This window comes from Seriola lalandi, unplaced genomic scaffold (assembly GCF_002814215.2).
Source record: "Seriola lalandi dorsalis isolate HSWRI2012SDOR001 ecotype SW California unplaced genomic scaffold, Sedor1 jcf7180002054691, whole genome shotgun sequence".
NCBI classification, from domain to species: domain Eukaryota; kingdom Metazoa; phylum Chordata; class Actinopteri; order Carangiformes; family Carangidae; genus Seriola; species Seriola lalandi.
The window spans coordinates 832,217-851,322 of NW_019525244.1; positions in this window are offsets into that span (position 1 = coordinate 832,217).

Genomic DNA, 19,106 nt, shown 5'->3' on the forward strand with positions numbered 1-19,106 from the left:
GGGTTGGGGGGGGGGGGGGGCACAGTTTACATCAAAGCTGGAATGTAACTATCCCACACAAGCTGCTGAATTCAGAGACAACAACTTCTGGTTGGATTTACAGTAAATTGGATGTTCTGTGAGGCAACGAGGAGTCTGAGAAATCCCATTTCTTTCAAGCATGTTTGATTTTCTCTGCATAAGATCTGCACGAGTTCCCTGGTGTTGAGAATCTGTGAAACACCAGGGAACTGTGTTTAGAAAATTGCTGGTTTGCTTATTTTTATTGCACAAACATTCCCCAACCTCGTGGAACATAAAATCCATAATGCTTGTGTTTCTCCAGAAATACGTACCTCCAAATTTGTCTAGTGGCCCTCGCTGTCAGGTGACAGCTGTGGCCGGAGGCATTATGTGTTTGGGTTGTTCGTCCGTGACATTTTGTCCTCAAATTTGGTACAAACATTCACTTTGACCAAAATCTAATCAGTTCATCTTTGAATCAAAGGTCAAAGTCACTGTGACTTCACACTCCTGTGAACGTGATATATCAGGCCTGAAGGGAATTTTATTACATCTGGCACAAAGATCCAGTTGGACTCAAGGATGAACTGATTAGAATTTGACCTTTGACCTTTTGGCCATTACTCAAGAATTCATACACTAATTATGACAAAATATATTTAATACCTTTTTAAGAAATTCCTTCAAAGTCTTCATTACAGTACATTATTAGTCTGCAACTTGACTGGTTAGTGGAAGCATACAATCAGGAGGCGGTAATTCTAGTCTTAAAAAATAACAAGCTGTTACTTCATGTCATGCTCCTCATGTGAAGTCACATCAGAAACCCAAAAGCAGAGTCCTGCTGTGTTTAACCCTCACATAAAGCCTCATTCATTATGAATTCATCCACAGATTTTATTGTCCCCTGAGGCGACTATTTGAAATGAAAATTATGAGCCCCTCAATTGTTGACCTTATAGAAGGTTTTCACCACAATTTATCTACATAGAAGGAGCAGGGGAGAACAGCTAGTGCCTCCAGCACATCTACAGCTGCCAGCTGTGACTTTATGGAGAGTAACAACACATAACAAGGTATGATATGTTTAATGAAGCCACAAGGGGCACTTTGCGGGTGCTAACCTTTTTTGCGCTCAGCGGAAGGAAGCAGGTCAGTCGCCCAAACTTTTAAAGCAGCAACGAGCCGGTTTCAGGGTTGACAAAGCTGGAAGAAAGTCCCTTCAGCTCCTTTAATCATGATTAAAGGAGTGGGACCAATCACTTGTTTCATCATCACAATGTGTGCAGAAAAAGAAAATCTAAATGTCTAAAAGTGTCCCCTTAGTAAATAACATCTTGTCTGCCATTTAGTAAATGCATTGGGTAGCCCAATGATGAAGAAAATCTACTTCAGTGCTGCTTATTAATATTTATTAGTATTGACATTTTCCTGCAAAAATAATTAGCAAAAGTAAATTCTTGACAGGCTTATGAAAAGAGGAAAAATCTAAAGAAATGGAAGGTGTTTTCTGTCCTTTTTCAGCTATAATTGATCCATCTTGTGCGGTATATTTATTTTATTTTCTATAACTTAATTATTACAGATTGGTGTGTGTTCTGGACACAGTGCTGAATGTTCCCATTGAGTTTCCTATTTCACAATTTGCTAAGAATCCATCATGGCGGCTTTTATTTTTTGTAGAGAATATTGAGTTGCAGAGTTGCGTCAAATTTGAAGTTGATAGGACTTGTGGTGTCTGGCGGCTGGCCGGGCTTTTTAAATTTCCTGTTCACAGTCTTTCTTGACTGTTTACTACAGCGCCACCATCAGGCCGATTGAAATCATATTTTTTGTTACGCATCGGCACATCATTTCCCGTTTCTCTAGTTTCTCAAGCACCTTCCAGCTCACAGCAAACTGAGCAAAAATATGAAGTGGCAGACAATGGTGAATAGACCATGTCTACATGTTTTGATAGGAAACCATAGTTACAAGGTGCTTTACAGAATCTGATGAATACCTTTATGTTACAGGTGTCTCAAAAAATAATTTTGTATTTTTCTGAACAACAGGGTATAAATGTTGAAATGTACTTCTATGTTGATGATTATGAGTTTGTAAAGCTGCTTAAGGTCCAGCTTTAGCAGACTGTGATTGCAGCAGACAGCTCCAGCTGTGAATGTGTGTAATCATGTGAGTGTGAAGCAAGGCGTCGGTGAAGAAGGGGAGCTGTATGCTCAGTGAGCCTTCTCTGGAGGAGGGAAGCTTATTAAGTCAAACTCTCAATCCTGTTTTGTCTGAAATCTTCCCCCGAAGGCTGGTGGGTGTGTGAATGATACTATTACCTCCTTTTTTCCTCTTTAGATTTAATCTCCTGTCTGGACTTGTTGCATTCGGGATTTGCATTTCAATCAATATTCTATTATTTTATCTGAGTGTAATAATACTAGAGGCAGGAAAGTAGTTGCTATGGCAGCAGAGATAAAAAGGCAAGATTTTCCGACTTGTGGTTTGGACTGATTTTACACGTCAGGATGTTATTGCAGACATCAGGGTGCATTTCATTATTTATAATGCATTCTGCCATATTGTGAGACTCATTTTGAAGTTCAAACATTATGAGATCTCTGTGGTTAAACTCCAGACTGATACAACTGTTTGGCACAGTTAGCTTTGAAGCCTTGGATGATAGCTGTGATGTTAACTAAGGAATAATAGTTGTTTACTGACCAGGCTAGAAGAAACGTTGCAAGTTCAGCATCAAACTCAATTCCTTTACTCACCAAGAGCTGCTTCCAGCGGTGGAAAGCAAGCATCTTGTTTGGCTTATATTTCTATCACTTCTTTTCTTTTACCGAAGTTAGCATGCTAACCATCTAGCTCTGGCCCAGTTGGACTTTCTCGTCACTTTCAGATACCGAGTCACTGTAACATCCAGGCTGCCCTGAAGATGTAGCGATAATCAGAGGACGTAATCTAACCTCTTGTCTTGTAATCGCAACAATGGCTGAAGCTCTTGCAAAGACTGGCAAGTAAACAGCTGTTAGTGCTAACATTGGCTATGTAGCAATAGTAAAACTTACAAATAACTCCTTTAAGCTCAACTTGATTGAGGAATCACTTGTACTGTATGCTGGCTGTTTGACTTTGTGATGTTAGTCTGTACATTTTTCGTGTCAAAAGCTGTTTGCAAAATCAGTGGATAAAAGTTTTGAGAGTCGGCTGTGATTTGATTTATCTTACTCTGTATTTGCTGTATTAATTGGGCCACTACACCCTTGGTGGCATTGTACATGGACTAAAGGCAAAACTTGCAGACTTTTTACTTTTTTCTCTAAGCTACAGTGGCATTTAAATCAAAAGTTTAACAATGTGTTTCAACTTAAACTTGTAGCAGGAGTTCAACAAGGTCAAAAAAACAGAGAGATGAAGATCTTTAATATTTAGAGTAAGTTACATAACAATCAGGCCCTTCACACTGCATATAAAATATGACAGCTGTGTGGCACACTCCCCAGCTGAGGAGGGAAATGCGATCTGCTGCTTTATTGTCAGGATGTGAGAGGAAGCAGCCCCTGACCTGACTCCTCCTGACCACCAGGCAGCTGCTTCTACCCAGAATCAAACCCTGTTTTTATACTGTAACTTTACATTTATAGAAACAATAGAGTGTGTGGGTGGTGAAGAGATACTATGGCCAAACACACTTTAACATCACAACTTCAGTAGAGGCATAACTAAGCTTAAGGTCAAACTTTAAGATGTTAATATGTCAAAATTATATCACATCCTGTTATAATCCACAGTTGAAAACAGTGGGGGTTTCATTTACAGAAAGTAACTTGCTATAAAACAGACAGCAGTCAAAGAACAAATATTGATCTTGCTTCTCATATGTTAAGCTTCTAAACTAAATGTAAATCTGAATTCACTCACCTGTTCACTCATGCACTTCTTAGATAAGAGACAGTCAGTAGTTTAGGTGAACCGTAACCTTATCCTCAATTAGTATAATCACTGGTATAATGTTGCACATCTGTAAATCTACAAAACATCTGTACATCTGTAAAGTATGATGGATTCCAATGTGGGACTGTTAGCAGAAGGTCCATGCAAGTGAAACTACTTATTCTGTCCATTGGCCTTTTTCTTTTAGACCTTTAGATTCCAACTTGTCATAGTAGAAAAGGACACAGGGATGGCTCTTAATGTTGTAGGGGATGGAATTCTCACCATCAACAGATATCACAGTAGTTAGGGTTTGTTTATCTAACATTATCTAATAAACTAGTCATTCTCAAATCTCGGGGCACTGTTGCCAGTGGGACTTTTGTTGTTACTGCTGCTGTGTGAGCAGAAGCAGCACTGATTGCACATGTTGCCAGCAGAGTGCGCGCCATCCATCGCAAAAGAAGGCTGCAGAGGACTGACTGAGCTTGTATAGAGGACGTTTCCCAGCCCCACCCACTCCCTCATCTCCCTACATCCACACACAGGTCAGGAATTATAGATTTTTTTTCTTCTGTCAGATTCGGGGCTGGTTAAAAACATTCCTGGCTAAAATCCCAGAAGTCCGACATTGACGACGCTGATGGGCGTGAGGGACAACGGCAGTGAGTGACTAAACTGAGGGGTACGCCCCTTTACAAGAGGCTGTTAGTTTGGAGGTTTTAGAAGATTTTAAATCAGCATTGGTATTTATTTTAGATTTTTTTGGAGGTAAACAAACCAGACATCACCTTATTCACTGGCAGCTGACATTAGCATTCATGCTTTGTTTCTGTCCATTTGGCAAATTATGTCATTACAATGGTAGTTTGGAAAGCACGCACTGAAAATGACAATATTGCACAGCTTCACAGCTGTTCTCTTTTACCCCTGTATGTCATTTTTAAGGTTTTTAAAAAAAAAAAAAAATTCAATTCAGGTTAATTTCAATAAAACAGTAAAACTGTCTGAAGACAGGACATGTACAAAAGGGATTTTATTTATAATATGTTGATGAAATGGCACTGAATGCATATTTGCAGTTAATGTTTATTCTAGATTACTTCATTTAGGTAAATACAATATCCTTTAAAGAGAACAATCTGCTTCATTTCATGCGAATGGAGTCTTACAATTTTGTGCTTCTGGGGAGAGTTAATTAATTCCCCATCTTTTAATACAAATATACTTATGAATGAAACTTTTTTACAAGAAACAAAGCTGTGCACCTTAAAAATAAAATAAGGTTTAAACCTTAACTTTAATGGGGCTATTTGTACGTTTTTTCTTCCAGTGAACGCAGTTTCTTGCCAGGAGCAGGTTGTGGTGATTGTCGTTTAAGAAGAGCTTTGACCATTGTTGCGTTTACAAGGCGAGAGGTTATAAGACGCCCTCAGTAGCAGCGCTACTATCGGAAAGTGATGATACGGGACAGGGCTAGATGGTTAGTGTGCTAACTTTAGTAAAGGAAAAGACATGACAGACAATAGTTAACTTCATCGTCGTGGGTTCGTCATTCAAAGGAACCCCTTTCACATTACACAATCTCATTGTTGATGTAAAAATATGAATTAGTGCAGCTTTAACTTTCACTCGTCTCTTTTGTAGATTCCATAATACAATTCAATAATATATCAGTTTTATTTTGGCTGTATTCATATTTTCTGAACATGTTGTATAACCTGTAATCACCGGATCTGTCTCTGCTGCTGACTGTAAAACAGACACACATATTTTTGCATCCCAAAGAAGCTTGGTTTCATAGCGCCTCTAAAAGCTGTCTAACACAAATGTGCTCATATCCCTGTAAAATCACACAAGGAGCTGTCACACTGTCTGTAAATCAGTCCACTAATCAATATTAATGAGCCAGCTCCGGGATTTGTCTCTTTATAAAGTCACCTGAGAGTCTCGGCTGTCGGGTTTCTAGCTTTGGAAAAGCTGGGAACAGACGAGAGGAGTTTAAGAATTCTACCCAACTGTGCTCGGGCCCACCATCGTACATTTAACATCTGACGTTTGTAGATTAGAGGAGTGTCTTTTCAGGTCAGATTTGTACCATTCACCAGCTCGGTGTAACCTTATTTGTACAAATCAAAGATGATAACCTTTTATAGCAAAGATATTAAAATCTGTAATCCCTGCACGCTGCAGGGAGCTCGTGTGGTTCCAGCTCCAGGAAATCCAAACAATTCAAAACCAAAACAATGGCACTATCTCCAGAGCACCACTGCATGAATAGGGTCAAATCTGGACGAGGACACATCAGCAAACATCAGACCTTGTGGACTTTTGCAAACTTTGTTCCGCCTGAAATGTTACCTCCTCCTGAGATAGATATTAGATTTTGGGAACAGGCGCTGTTTCTGCCTTCATTCCACAGAGATAATGTAATCGACCGACCTATTGATCACTATCTTCAAAGCTTTCATTGGTTACCTTTGAACTAAAACCCTTCGCTGATAGGACACACCATATGTATTGCCTCTCCTCGAGATCTGATTGGCTACACTGAAACTCGAACCTGTCCCTAACTATAAAATTCTTTCCCTTGTTGGTATGTTTCTTCATGCGTGACGTGTGCTATATGTGTGAATGGTGTTTGAGTTCGTCTCTTGTGTGCTTGTGCAGTTTGTCCTCTTTCCTGTTCTCCATGGTGGAGAAGAGGCTGTGTTGTCGTCTCAGGTCATATTCTTCAAATATGTTTACAATCTAGTTCTAATTTATTCATCTTGATTGTCCATAGTGTTAATTTACTTTGTTCCTATATTCTGTATACACAACATCTATTGCATGTCTATGCGTCTTGGAAGAGGGAACTCAAATGAAGAGGTTCAGCTTTAAAATAGGTACATAAAATGTAACCAGTCTTTCACTACTTAACGAAATACTGTTGTTTCCTAAACCTAACCGCATGTTGGACTCTGGATGTGAACCCCGATCTCTGCTGTCCTGCACTTTATACTTTTCACCTTACTTGTACCTTGTACTAGTGGTGTAGTGCAGGTTATACACAGGGATACAATGTATACCCACTCCAGAACAATCCACATGCATTTCCTTTTGTAATGTGGAAGACAGCACATGCAGGTAGACTCTTTTCCAGTGCTTTACTGGATTAATGGGATAATAGTATTATGATTTCCTTTCCTTGTCTTAGTTTCACAGCTGATCCAGGAATTCACATTTGCAGCATTAAGGTCTCACGTCTCAGTCATCTTCAAATTAAAACGTGGGGAACTTGCACTTTAAAAGCACCTCAGTTTCATGAAATCCTAAATCATTCCTTGTGTAAGACGATACAGCCACAAAGTCTTTTTAGTCATACTGAAATAATGCCCAGCACTGTGTTTTCGTACATGCAATTTTTGCCCACGTGTTAGCGTACATACAAACACCACATACCTTTTGGTCTCGCATCGTTTGCTTGGACATACAGGTGTCAGCTTGTATGCAGCAACGTGGGTGTGTGTGTGTGTGTCTGTGTGTTAATGTGTTGCCTGTGCTCTCTGTATGTGTGTTTGTGTGCGGGCCAGGTGATGGACGAGAGAGAGGACAGGCAGCGGCGTGAATAAGCCCTCTGTGTCACTTCAGCTAAACAGTCAAAAAACTCTGCGCAGACTAACAAAGTTAAGTTGGACAGGAGAGGAGAAGAGGGGACAAGAGGGGTAGAGAACGGGGACTGAAGTGAGGGGGCAGTGGGGAAGTTTTGAGAGGAGGAGAAAGGGAGGATAATGAAATGAAGGAGAGGAAGAGAAAAGATAAAACTGGGAAAAAAAAATATTTTTGAAAAAGGAGATGGTTGGAGAGATTGGGAAGAAGAAAGTAGAGGGAGGAGGTTAATCAGACAGGAGGAGTGTAAGGAGGGGTGAGGAGGAGGGACAGTAGAAGAGGAACTGAGGACACGAGAAAGGAAGAAAAGATTAAGAGGAAAGGTGAGTGGAGGAGACGAAATAAAAAGGACAAGGCAGGAGGTGTCGCATGCGGCGTTTTGCTTATGTCAAGCCAAGTGTGAGCAGTGTGTGTTTGTGTGTGTGTGTGTGTGTGTGTGTGTGTGTGTGTGTGTGTGTGTGTGTGTGTGTGTGCGCGCAGTGTGTATAGTGTGTGTGTGTCATGAGGGGGAAAGGTTGACAGGCTTATGATGTCATCAGGTGACATTTAGTTGACAGGGGCCTTGCAACAGATGGGGCAGGGGATTTAGAGTGAAGGTGTGCATTTGTATCTGTGTCTTTACCTGCGTGTGTTCATGTCTGTCTGCATCAGTTTGTGTGTGTGTGTGTGTGTGTGTGTGTGTTGAGCGCAGGGACACCTTTGCTTTCAGAAGTGATGTGACGCTAATTGGTCCAAAAGGTTACCAGGTTCAAGTTACACGTTCATCATGTGGACGTCACGTCGGCTCCCCATCATGGTTGAAGGTTTTGGGTCCACCGGCCTCTCAGTGATGTGAACTTGTTTCTTTTAGGTGTCGACCCTTAAGTGTTTTTTGCTCTTCAGACAAGAACAGAATGAGGTTCAAAGGACAAAAAGCTTCCATTTTCCTGAAGACTCCACCATAAGAAACAATTCATGTACTCTGTGTCAGGGGTGCATTTGGAGGACCTCTGCAAACTCAGGCACAGGGTCTCCCCTCATGCCTTATTCTCATGTAATTGAGAATGTTATTAGTATTAAGGAGCTTATTGGTTGCCATGGATACAATCATTTGCTGCTTGTTGCTCATTTACTGTAAATACATCTACTCAACACTGTGCTCAAATATAATTTTGTGGTTGTACCTAACCCAGATATTTTCCATTTTCTGCTGCTTCTGCTCCATTTCAGAGGGAATGTTCTACTTTTTATTCCATTTTTATTCGACCAGTTTTAAAAGGAGCCATTCTGCATGATAAGTACTTTTGATACACTGAGTAGATTTTATTGATAATATTTGAGTTTTATTTTTTAGATATAATATTGTTAAAAGACTGAGGTACACTATAATGCTACTAGTGGTCAAAAGTCTACAGAGACATATATATATATATATATATATATATATTGCTGATAGTCTCTTCCTTGCCTTTGCTGACATACATAACATACATACATATAAGTATACAGCACCAGTCAAAAACAATAGGAAAGTGTGTCCAAACTTTTGACTATGTTGTATAATAAACTTGTACATGGTGAGAGATGCTGCATGCACTTATGTTTGTGTGCAAGAAAACAAGCTCAATATGACCCTTTTAATATGAAGAATCTTGTTACTACGTTATTGTTCTGTGACGAGCATGTGGCTGTCTACATACATAAGAGGGGGCAGTGATGTCATCATCTAATGAGTGAGTTCTTACAATGGTAAACCAGTATTAAGAGGTTAGTCAGTTTAACTTTATGTGGTGACCTATTTTGAAACTGAATCTTTCACTAACCTTAACCACATACCCACGAGTGTGCTTACACTTAGCTCTGTCTGACTCAAACAGCTGACCTGTGGCATAATACTATGAGTGTACCTACAGTGCACACTGTAATATGGCAGTTCAATGGTTGAGAAAATGTAGTTCCAAAGCAAAGAGCTGTTTGACTGCATGATAAAGTGGTGACAATATTCAAAATAAAGCGTACACTTCAACTGATATTGGCTTTTTTGGTGAGCAATTTTTAAGTGACTAAAACATTTATTTCTGCTGATCCTATCCACAGCAGTACATCACCCAGCTTCTGTGCCAGTGCTCTTGTCTGTTTCTCCAAACTGAGGGTGCACCTTTCTGAATCTACTGCAGGTAATACACTATGGATAAGTACCTCACACAGCCCCACGTCAAATAACTTGAACTATCATTTTAAATACTGCTGCACAGCTCATTTCAACCTCCTTATTTCCAAATCCTTTCTTGCTCTTTTTGTTTATCAGCTTTATATGTACTTTTCCTTCCCCTGCAGTTTAATGTACACTTCCATAAGATTTGTTTGCCTAACAACCAAGCACTTCTATTTTATTGTGGTTATATTTAGTAATTTATGGATATATGGAACTCCAGGTACATGGGCATAAAGCCTGGAAAAAGTGACTAGAAGGGTTGTTTAAAATGGAATAAATCCCACAAATTGCACGTATAACACAGCATCACAGAGGGCACACAGGGCAAACAATCAAGTGCACCTCAAGTCATTAGCAAGGTCATTATGTTCTTAATTGATATCAGTACACAGAATTGCAAAAGTTTCCCACAGTGTAACTTCAGAGTAGGACCGAGTCTGCTTCTTCAGTGCCAAACTTAACGAGTTTAATCATCTTGATAGATTCTCATTCCTCAAACACAAGACATTTTCATTAATGGTTATACAGAGACGGCAGCAGGCTGATTGTCAAAGGACTTTAGCTTCCACTTGGGGTTCAGCAAAAAAGAAAGTAGTTATATACTTCTCAATAATAATCACAAAATTATACCAATTATATTTATTGATGTATTTGTTTCAGGATCCCTTCTTCTTTTCACCAAAAATGCTTTTTGAAGGAACACATTTGCCATGAGCCCGATACAGGCTGTTACAAAGCAGATGATTGGCTGTTACAGGGGAGGGGTGGGACATGTGTCATACAACCACCATCTTTGGTGTTACAGACTGTTCTGTTCTGTTCAGGATTGTTTAAGTGGTTTGTCTCCTCCCTTGTAACATCTCTGGTGTATGGACAGTGGGGACATGCTACCAATGTCAACGTGTTGCTGAAGTGTCCAATGTACTGTATTTATCCATCTCATACAATCTTGCCATTTCAACTCCCGTCTCTGTTACCTGGAAGATCTATGCAGCAACTATGTGTTGACAGATTTGTGTGTTTACTGAAAAAATATTGGTTATTGAAGACTGGGATATGAGGGATACTCTACTACTATCTAGCAACCCTCAACTTCAAACTTCATTGTTGAGCCGCTGCAGCCCAGCAGTTGCAGTGGAGTGAATATTTAAAATTTAAAGGTTTTAAAAGTCACAGAATTGAAAACATCTTAACTGCTCAACATGGAGATCAGTTGATGAAAATGCCTCCCAAAGTGAATTTAGACATGTGTCATCTGTCCAGCTCTGCATATTAGGTCATTTTTTTTCACTTTTTGGTTATGTCTTGTCTTTTTATACACTTCATGTTTGATTTTGATATCACTAACTCTCCCTCTCGTTTCAGATTCACTTCCTACCCTCATGTGTTTCCTGCCACTGTGATTGTCTACCCCGCCTTAATGTGCTGCACCTGTGTCTCATTGTCTCTCCTAGTGTATTTAGTCGGTATTCTCCCTTCCCCTGGTTCCAGTTCGTCTTTGTCCTTGTTTCACCCTTATTTCCTAGTGCACTTAGTTTCTTTGTCTATGACTGAGCCGAGCTCAGTCTTTTGACCTCCACTCAGCCTATTCCCTCGGGATCAGTCTGCCTTGTTTGTGTTTTATCTCCTGTGCCCTGACCTTTGCTAAGTAAAGTGACTTTGATTTCTAGAAACCATTACCTGAGTCTGACTTGTGCTTTTGGGTCTGGCTTTTTATGACAACATCAGGTTCTTTTTAAAGGACATTGAAGTGTAAGTAACGACTGAGCTCAGCTAATAAGATCATTCCAAACTAGTATCTTCCTTGAAATTAGTAGGAGAAATATTTGCTATTTAATTTACTATTCATAAGGTAAATTAGAGACAGTTTGTCCAACTGATTTGTTTGTTAATGTCAGGCATCATTTTATTCTGAAAATCCTGTCAGCAGCTGCCTGGCCAACAAAGACGCAACAGACAGATGAGCTGTAGGCTCTCAGATGAGCCCTGATGTCAGACAGACACGTGAGCTGCAGTTTCTACTCTATCTACAGGGTTTTATAGATTTATTTTCTTAAATCAATTACGTCAAGGTTTCTGTTCATTTCAATAAAAGTAAAATATCGGTTTAAAATCAGAGTCAAATCAGTTTCAGGCAAGTTATATCAGCAAACATATTCAAGTAAACTCTCTGCATTCTTTATGTGCGTATGTGTGTGCATATGAATGAGAAAAGAGGGACAACGAGTGACTTCATCCTTTGTTCTCACTCTCAAAGTGTTTCAGATCTGTTGTCTTGTGTAAAACCTGTCTGACTGTCTGATCTCTCACTTGTCACTTGTTTTGCACATCTCAGATACAGATACAATGAATAAAAAGAATAAAAATATTGACCAAAACTACAAAATAAGACCCCAGTTATAATAAACCAAAATCATGCTTTAAGGCATAATACTGTGTCTCCACAATTTTCACAGATTTGGAAAAACTGTCCTAAAAACATTGATTTTATTCAATACTGAGGTAGAGTAAATCCAACAGAAAGGCTTTTCATCACAACACAATAATACAGCAAAATCAGTGTGAACAGATTCTCTCATTTGAAAGGATAAAGTTCTACTGGAGAGTGAAACATTTTTCTATATTTAGTGTGATGTGAAGCAAAGATTTCATGATCTGTTTTCAGATTTCATGCTCTGTTTTAGTTTGAGTTTTCACTCGCGCCACAGATTTATTAATAGATAGTATTGTCTATATGTACAAGTGAGTTTGTATCCTTTTTTAAATTCAGATCTTATTTGACTTTATCAGATACCTTCTTATAATAAATGAATATCTTTTTAAATAAATGACAGAAGCTGTGATAAACATGCTCACATGTACAGCACAGGAGAACGTGTGACAATACATTCGGTCTGCGGCTCTCTTCCAGATGCTACCTAACATATTCACATCTTTGGGGTATTAAAAAAAAAAAAACAGTCATTCTTCCTTGTTTCTTTCCTCAGTCCCAGTATTTCTGCTTGCTGTGAGGAGGAGACAGCTCAGTGGTTTGGAAACAGGCTTAAATGATCCCCCAGGGTGATTAGAGGATAAAATACTAGAAAATACTGTAATGTAGCCAACTGGGGGGACACATTTTGAAATGCATAGAGTTGCAGATTTATTCTTCGAATAACTGTAATAAAAGTCCATCTCAAAATAAATGTGTTTCGCAGTGGAACACATATTTAATGAAACCATACAGTACAGCCCTCCACGCATACATTTGTGTCCGTTTTTTCTTGGAAAGAAATTAAGCACCAACTACAGATACATTTTTCTGAATAACATGAATCTAATTGCTATTTTCATTCAGTATTTCAGAGCTAAAATAAAATGAGTGGTTTAAGGTTTCATGTGTAGAGGCTCCACAGTGTGTAATCACAGAAAGGTCCTGACATGCAACAAATCCAACAGTCAGACCTCTGACAGAGATCGACCTGTGCTGAGTGTTGGCTGTTGTTGTTGCTTTAATGCGCTGCTTTTCACTCAAACCACAGTTTATTTTCTGTGTCGGGCCACAGAAGCACTAACTGTGTTAATACCATTTACTGAAGGCAAATAATTAAAAAAAAGGCAGGCTTAAACATTAAAAAGTACATTTCCATGGTTACCTGCAGTTTAATATACTTTGTGCATTGATTATGTCGGTGGTTAAACTGTTGAGTGGAACCATGTTTGTCCTAATGTGCAATTTTAATGGACACCCTGGCAACCAATCAAAAACCATTATTTTATGTGGACATAGTATAATTGTAAGCTAATTATTAGCTGTAGAGCAGCCACTACAAGCTTTTATCAGCTACGTATGTGTGTCTTGTTAAATTAGTCAGATCAATCAATCAATATAAATCACAACTTAGCGGCAGCGAAAACAAGTTGTTAATAAAACACATATGTCACTTTTTAAGTTGATATCGTGAACTTGTTACCAAATATACATTCAGCGGACAAGGAGCAAAATGTGGAGTGCCAAAAACTGCAGTTCCTCGAATGGCCACTTGAGGGTGGCTCTAAAAGTGACAACCCAAAACCCAGAAAACCAAAAACCAAGAAAGTCCAAAAAACCAAAACCCTGGAGCCTCCAGGCTGAGACCATGACAGTGAGTCAATCCCCATAGACTCATCTTAAGATGTCCAACTTTAAAAAAGAAAAAAAACATGTTTACAGTCTGGTACAAAATCAGTTTTGGTCTCTACAGCCGATTTCATCCTGAATTTTTAAATAAGTCACCAGTTTAGATTTTATTAAGGCTTAAAGTTCTGCATAATTGAGGGCTTGACGCTTTGAGTGACAGATGGATGAGCGCATTCTTGCCACAAACCGGTATACACTGAAGTCTCAGCTCCACACAAGCCCCACCTCTTTTGCCCTTTTTGGATAAGCTGGGAGTTAGGGGTGGAGTCAGGCACTGCCAAGATGGCAATGGCAATTTGAGCTTCAAAACTACTCTTCAAAAACCTGTGGGTGATGTCACTGAGGCTAAGTCCATCTTTATATACAGTCTATGCCAAATATTTGTCCCTTTAGCTGCTAAACACTCTGTCTTCAACATAAGTAATTTTTTAAACAGAATGGTCTTCGATTTCAAACAATAGTAAATAAAATCGGGCTTTGACTGTTTCATGCCAATCACTGAAAATTTAGTGGGTAATGTGACTATTTCTGACAGATTCTATCTGCTGTAGCTAGCTAATGTTAGCTAATGCTAACACAAAAACTCTAAACTCTTTTGGTTTTATAAAGACCATAAACAAACAGACAAACAAACAAATCACTGGAAAAGGGTTTACTGTTAGAAATGACAACCTTTTTACACATATACTGTAGTAATTTCGTCCATTTGTAAACAAAAGATATTTGTTGTAGCAGCTTTAAATGCATTCTTTGAATTAACTGAGCAATTAAATTTTTCTCTTTCTAACCGGACTAACATGACCTGACTGGGTAATTATAATCCATTGATAATTGCTTGGTTTCTGTCTAAAGTGCGCCGTCCATGTGGGAAAATCAACTGTTTATTTCCTGGAAAGCCGCTTGTGTGGAGACGTGAAGGTTCGGTTTCAGTAGAGATGGCTCTGGCCAAGGTGGAGAAACAAACTGTCTTCTCTGTGTTGTCACAGTCATTCAGTGGGATAGAGATGTGAGATGACACATACACACATACACACACTGAATGTAGCGATGTTAGGATGGAAATGTGTCGTGGCATGTAGATCAGCTATGATTCCCCTTAGTACTTTGGCACCTGTCAGTTTCTTTCTTTTATTCTTTCTTTCATTCATTCTATTCTTTTCTTTTCAATAGTTGTCCCATTGTCTCTGCTTCCTATTTATAGTCGTCTTTCCCCTGTTTTATGTTCTCCGTCTTTCATGAGACACCTGTCACTATCCTGTCCTTAGCTGTCCCTTCAGCCTGTAAAACGTGTCTGCTTGCCTTACTGTCACTGCGTGTGTTGATGTGTGTGATGCAAGGGACAAGAGTGTGTGTCCGGCTGCACTGGAGCATGTGTGCGAGGGTGTGTTTGTGTGTGTCCGGTTGTGTCAGCCACCCTGTCAGTTGAAAATCATGTGTAAGTCACTGAAAACTGCAGAGTAACTTCCTACCACGGGATCTGCGGGCTAGTCACTTCAGCGGTGTCTCTCACTCTCTCGCTTTGTAGACATGTCCGTCTCGCGTGGTTGAGTCTGAGCGGCTCACGGTATGTCTCTTCTTCTCTGTGCCTTTCTACGACCTTCTGCCTTTGTCGTAATGCCTTTAAAGCTCAGTCTGAGTAGCCGGTGAAGAAAAAAACATTTAGCAGCTAAGGGCCACATATTTTTCTCCTGAGTTGGTGGAGACCAAATCAGAGCTAAAAGGAAAGTGATTTTTGGGAAAACATTTGCCTGTTCACCATAAACTCTAAATGAAACCTAATGTTGCTTTGTTGGCTAACATGTCAGCTGTGACATGAGCTAAGTACGGTGGCCCTGAGAGCTCAATGCACTACAACTTAAGAAAAAACATGCAAATAGTAGAAACACAAGCAAACCCAGAAAACATCTTCATCAATTTGACAAAACATGCGCTGGAAATACTCACAACACAACCAAGCACAGTCAACAGTGTTAGTGTCGGGGATACAGAAAGTGATGGACCAAGCTGGGACGCACTTGTGCCCAATCCCAAAGTCCCCCCTGCGGCCTAAGCCCTGAACCCTCACAGGCTTAATTGACGTCACCTGATAAGTGATTGAGAGGCTGCAGGGGCTCAGAGCTGTATACAGAGGGATCGGACAGCACTTTGTGACCTTACCTTGACCACGCCAAAACACGTTGCACAAAAAGATGACACAGATTTGGAATTTGTCATCATGTCATCACAGGACAGAACGACACACAGCTGGGGCTCTGAATCCCCACTGAGCTCTGGGTTTATATTCACATGTAAACTTCTTTTCTCTTGTAACGTTAACCTCTAGAGTTCATTCCTTTCATACATGTTTATTTACCATTCTTCTATCTTATCCCATTTTCCGTTTTATTGTGGCTGTTTACTGTTTTTTTTTTTTTTATGTTTCCAGGCGTCCCCTGATAGCCATGGCAACCCAATGTTTAATGTCACAACTCTATGAACTGTGGGTAATTCTTATGAGGACTTACAGAAAGTGTGCACTTGATGGGCTCTCCATGTCTGGGAGTCCGTGAGGGTGGACATTGGAATCTACGTATTTGCTTGTGTTGTGACTATTTTCAGCATGTGTTGACAAAATTGATGAGGTTTTCTGAATTTGCATGTGTTTTCTTAAATTGCGGTGTGTTGAGCTCTCAGGGCCACCGTAGCCATGTAATGTAGTGCAATATATTTCCATCATTAGTTATATACTTTGTTCATATTTACAGATGAAGTTTGTTTCTTGTTTTTTCAGCTTACACAGGCCTCTCTCTCTCGCTCTCTCTCTCTCTCCCTTTATTTAAAACCCTCTGTCTGTCTGTGGTAGTCTCACTGTAGCTCACAGTCATGTCACAAACTATCCAGCCCTTGTGTCTTTCTTGTTCTGTGACATCCAGTCACCTCAACCCAGTTTCCAGCATGTCCACCTCGCACTTATGTCTGTCTGCCTTTGTTTGTCTTGTTGTTCTTTCTCACCACTTGAAGTTTTGAAGCTGTGATTCCCTTTATTTGGTGTCCACGCCTGACGCACTCTGTCCGCCTACTATTCATTTTCTTTTTCTTCCCATCTTACACTCTCTCTCAAACCCTTCATCAAAGTCACAGTATACAGAAACTAAAGCTGTCAGGCAGATGCTTCTTCTGCATTATCAGATACTGTAGTTTGGTGGGATCAGAAAAATGTAAAGTGTAAGTCTGTCCATGCCTTGTTCTTTTTCTTTTACGAATGAAATGAAATTCTACGACAAGTCAGTGTTAATCTGTTACAGTGCCATCAGATAGAAAAGCTGCAAAAGGTGGTGATGATTGAGGGCATGCCCCCAAAGGACTAAGTCCACAAGTCCGGCTAAAGTCCGGGCAGATTATTCAGATAATAAAGGAGACTGTGGCTGTGCTTCACTGATGCACAAACACTCACTGTCATCTATCTACAGTAAGCTAGCAGGATTAAGCATGGTATGTTGGAGAACATTTGTGCATTTGTGTTTAATTCAGCAACAAGCTGAACACGTGGTACATTTTTTCATTTAATTCAAGATAAACCACGGTCCAATTTCCCAGTGTTGCAAAAGCACAGATTTTTCTCTCCTCAAAAATATAACTTCTAGTTTAAATACTGAAGGTTTCCTGTGACACGTACCATGACTGATCCCTGATCTGCTTATTAACGTAATTTGTGGGGAACAATACTGATCTGGTGTGTTTGTCTCGTGCGACCAAGTTACTGTATAGTGCATAGAGTTTTCAAGTTTGACACTGTGGGTCCTCAGACGAAAGACAACACAATCATGCTCTAACTGGTTTAGTTTGATCCTGAGGAAAACTTGATGGTTCTGGAGTTAAAAAGAGCATGTTTTTTCAATGACTTATAGGGGATTTATAGACACTTATTCATGAATGAGCATTGTAGATAAATATATCTTTGGTCCTGCTGAAAAACCTTAAGTGTATATGTCTATATTATGCAGCCAATTTGTGTTGCCCTAAATGGAGACTCTTGAATGCAAACTAAATTAATTCTTGTTGAGGGTTACAATTTGATTAGCAGGTTGGGAGCATTGTGCGTGCAAACACAAAAACCAGTAAAACCTTTTCCACAGTATCTGGGAAAATACTGCAGAATGAATGAACCCCTCTAGTGGGTGCAAGGTGCTCACAGCTTGCAGTAAATAGTTTCAGTCTTCAGGAAGCATTTGCCATTTAATGGGAATGTTTAGCGATCTTCCAGTGCTGTGCGTGCATGCATTTTTCTACCAGGCCCCTGAGGGAAATGAAGCCCTGACCCTGGCAGAGTTTGTGTCTTGCCCTACATGCTGAGCCATGAAAAACCATCTACTTTCATGATGTTAATGCGATGTATTTGTTATAGATTGATTGATTGTCTTGACATTTGAGTAAAGTCTCCAGGCAGGTAAGAACTGCCGAATTAGGATCTGTGAGAGCAGCATGCGGCAAATATTAATTTCCTTTAACCTGGATATGTCTGAGTTAACTTGATTAGAGGTGGACTGTGGCCTCTCTCTCTCGCTCTGTCTTCATTGCAGGTGCAGAGCTGTGTGTGTATGTCTGTGTGTGTGTCAGTGATGGATGTATTGCAGATGGTCTCAGCTCCATCTAATTATGCAGTGGACACTGGAGGAAGTCCCGCACAGAGGTCACTTAGGACACATACACACAGAGAGAAAATCAGAGAGTGAATGTGCTCGAGGTGCTTCTGCTAAATTTACTTTTTCTTAAACAGTCTGCTGTAGTTGGAAATGTCAGCGCGATCTACACACATATACCGAGGCAAGGTTACTGCACACACACACACCACACTCCTCCACGTTATCATGAGCTCCGTCTGCACTGTATCCGTGTTTTAAAGGTCCATATTTTACACTTTTCCAGTGTTTTATTTGAAGTGTTGATCCATTGGAAGATATATTTGTGGTTTTAAGAACCAAAAACCATCTCAATATAGTTTCACGTGTCCTCTGTCAGGCTTCGCTCTGGAGCTCTAGTAACAACAGGTCGGTGAGCCAATCAAAAGGGAGGATGCTCTGAGCCTCTCTTCTGATTGGCTGTCCGTTTTCTGAGTGATCCAGTAAAAATGTACCAGATTTCAGGTAAACACTCAGAGAAACCAAATCCTGCAAGGTTGGATGGTGGGCC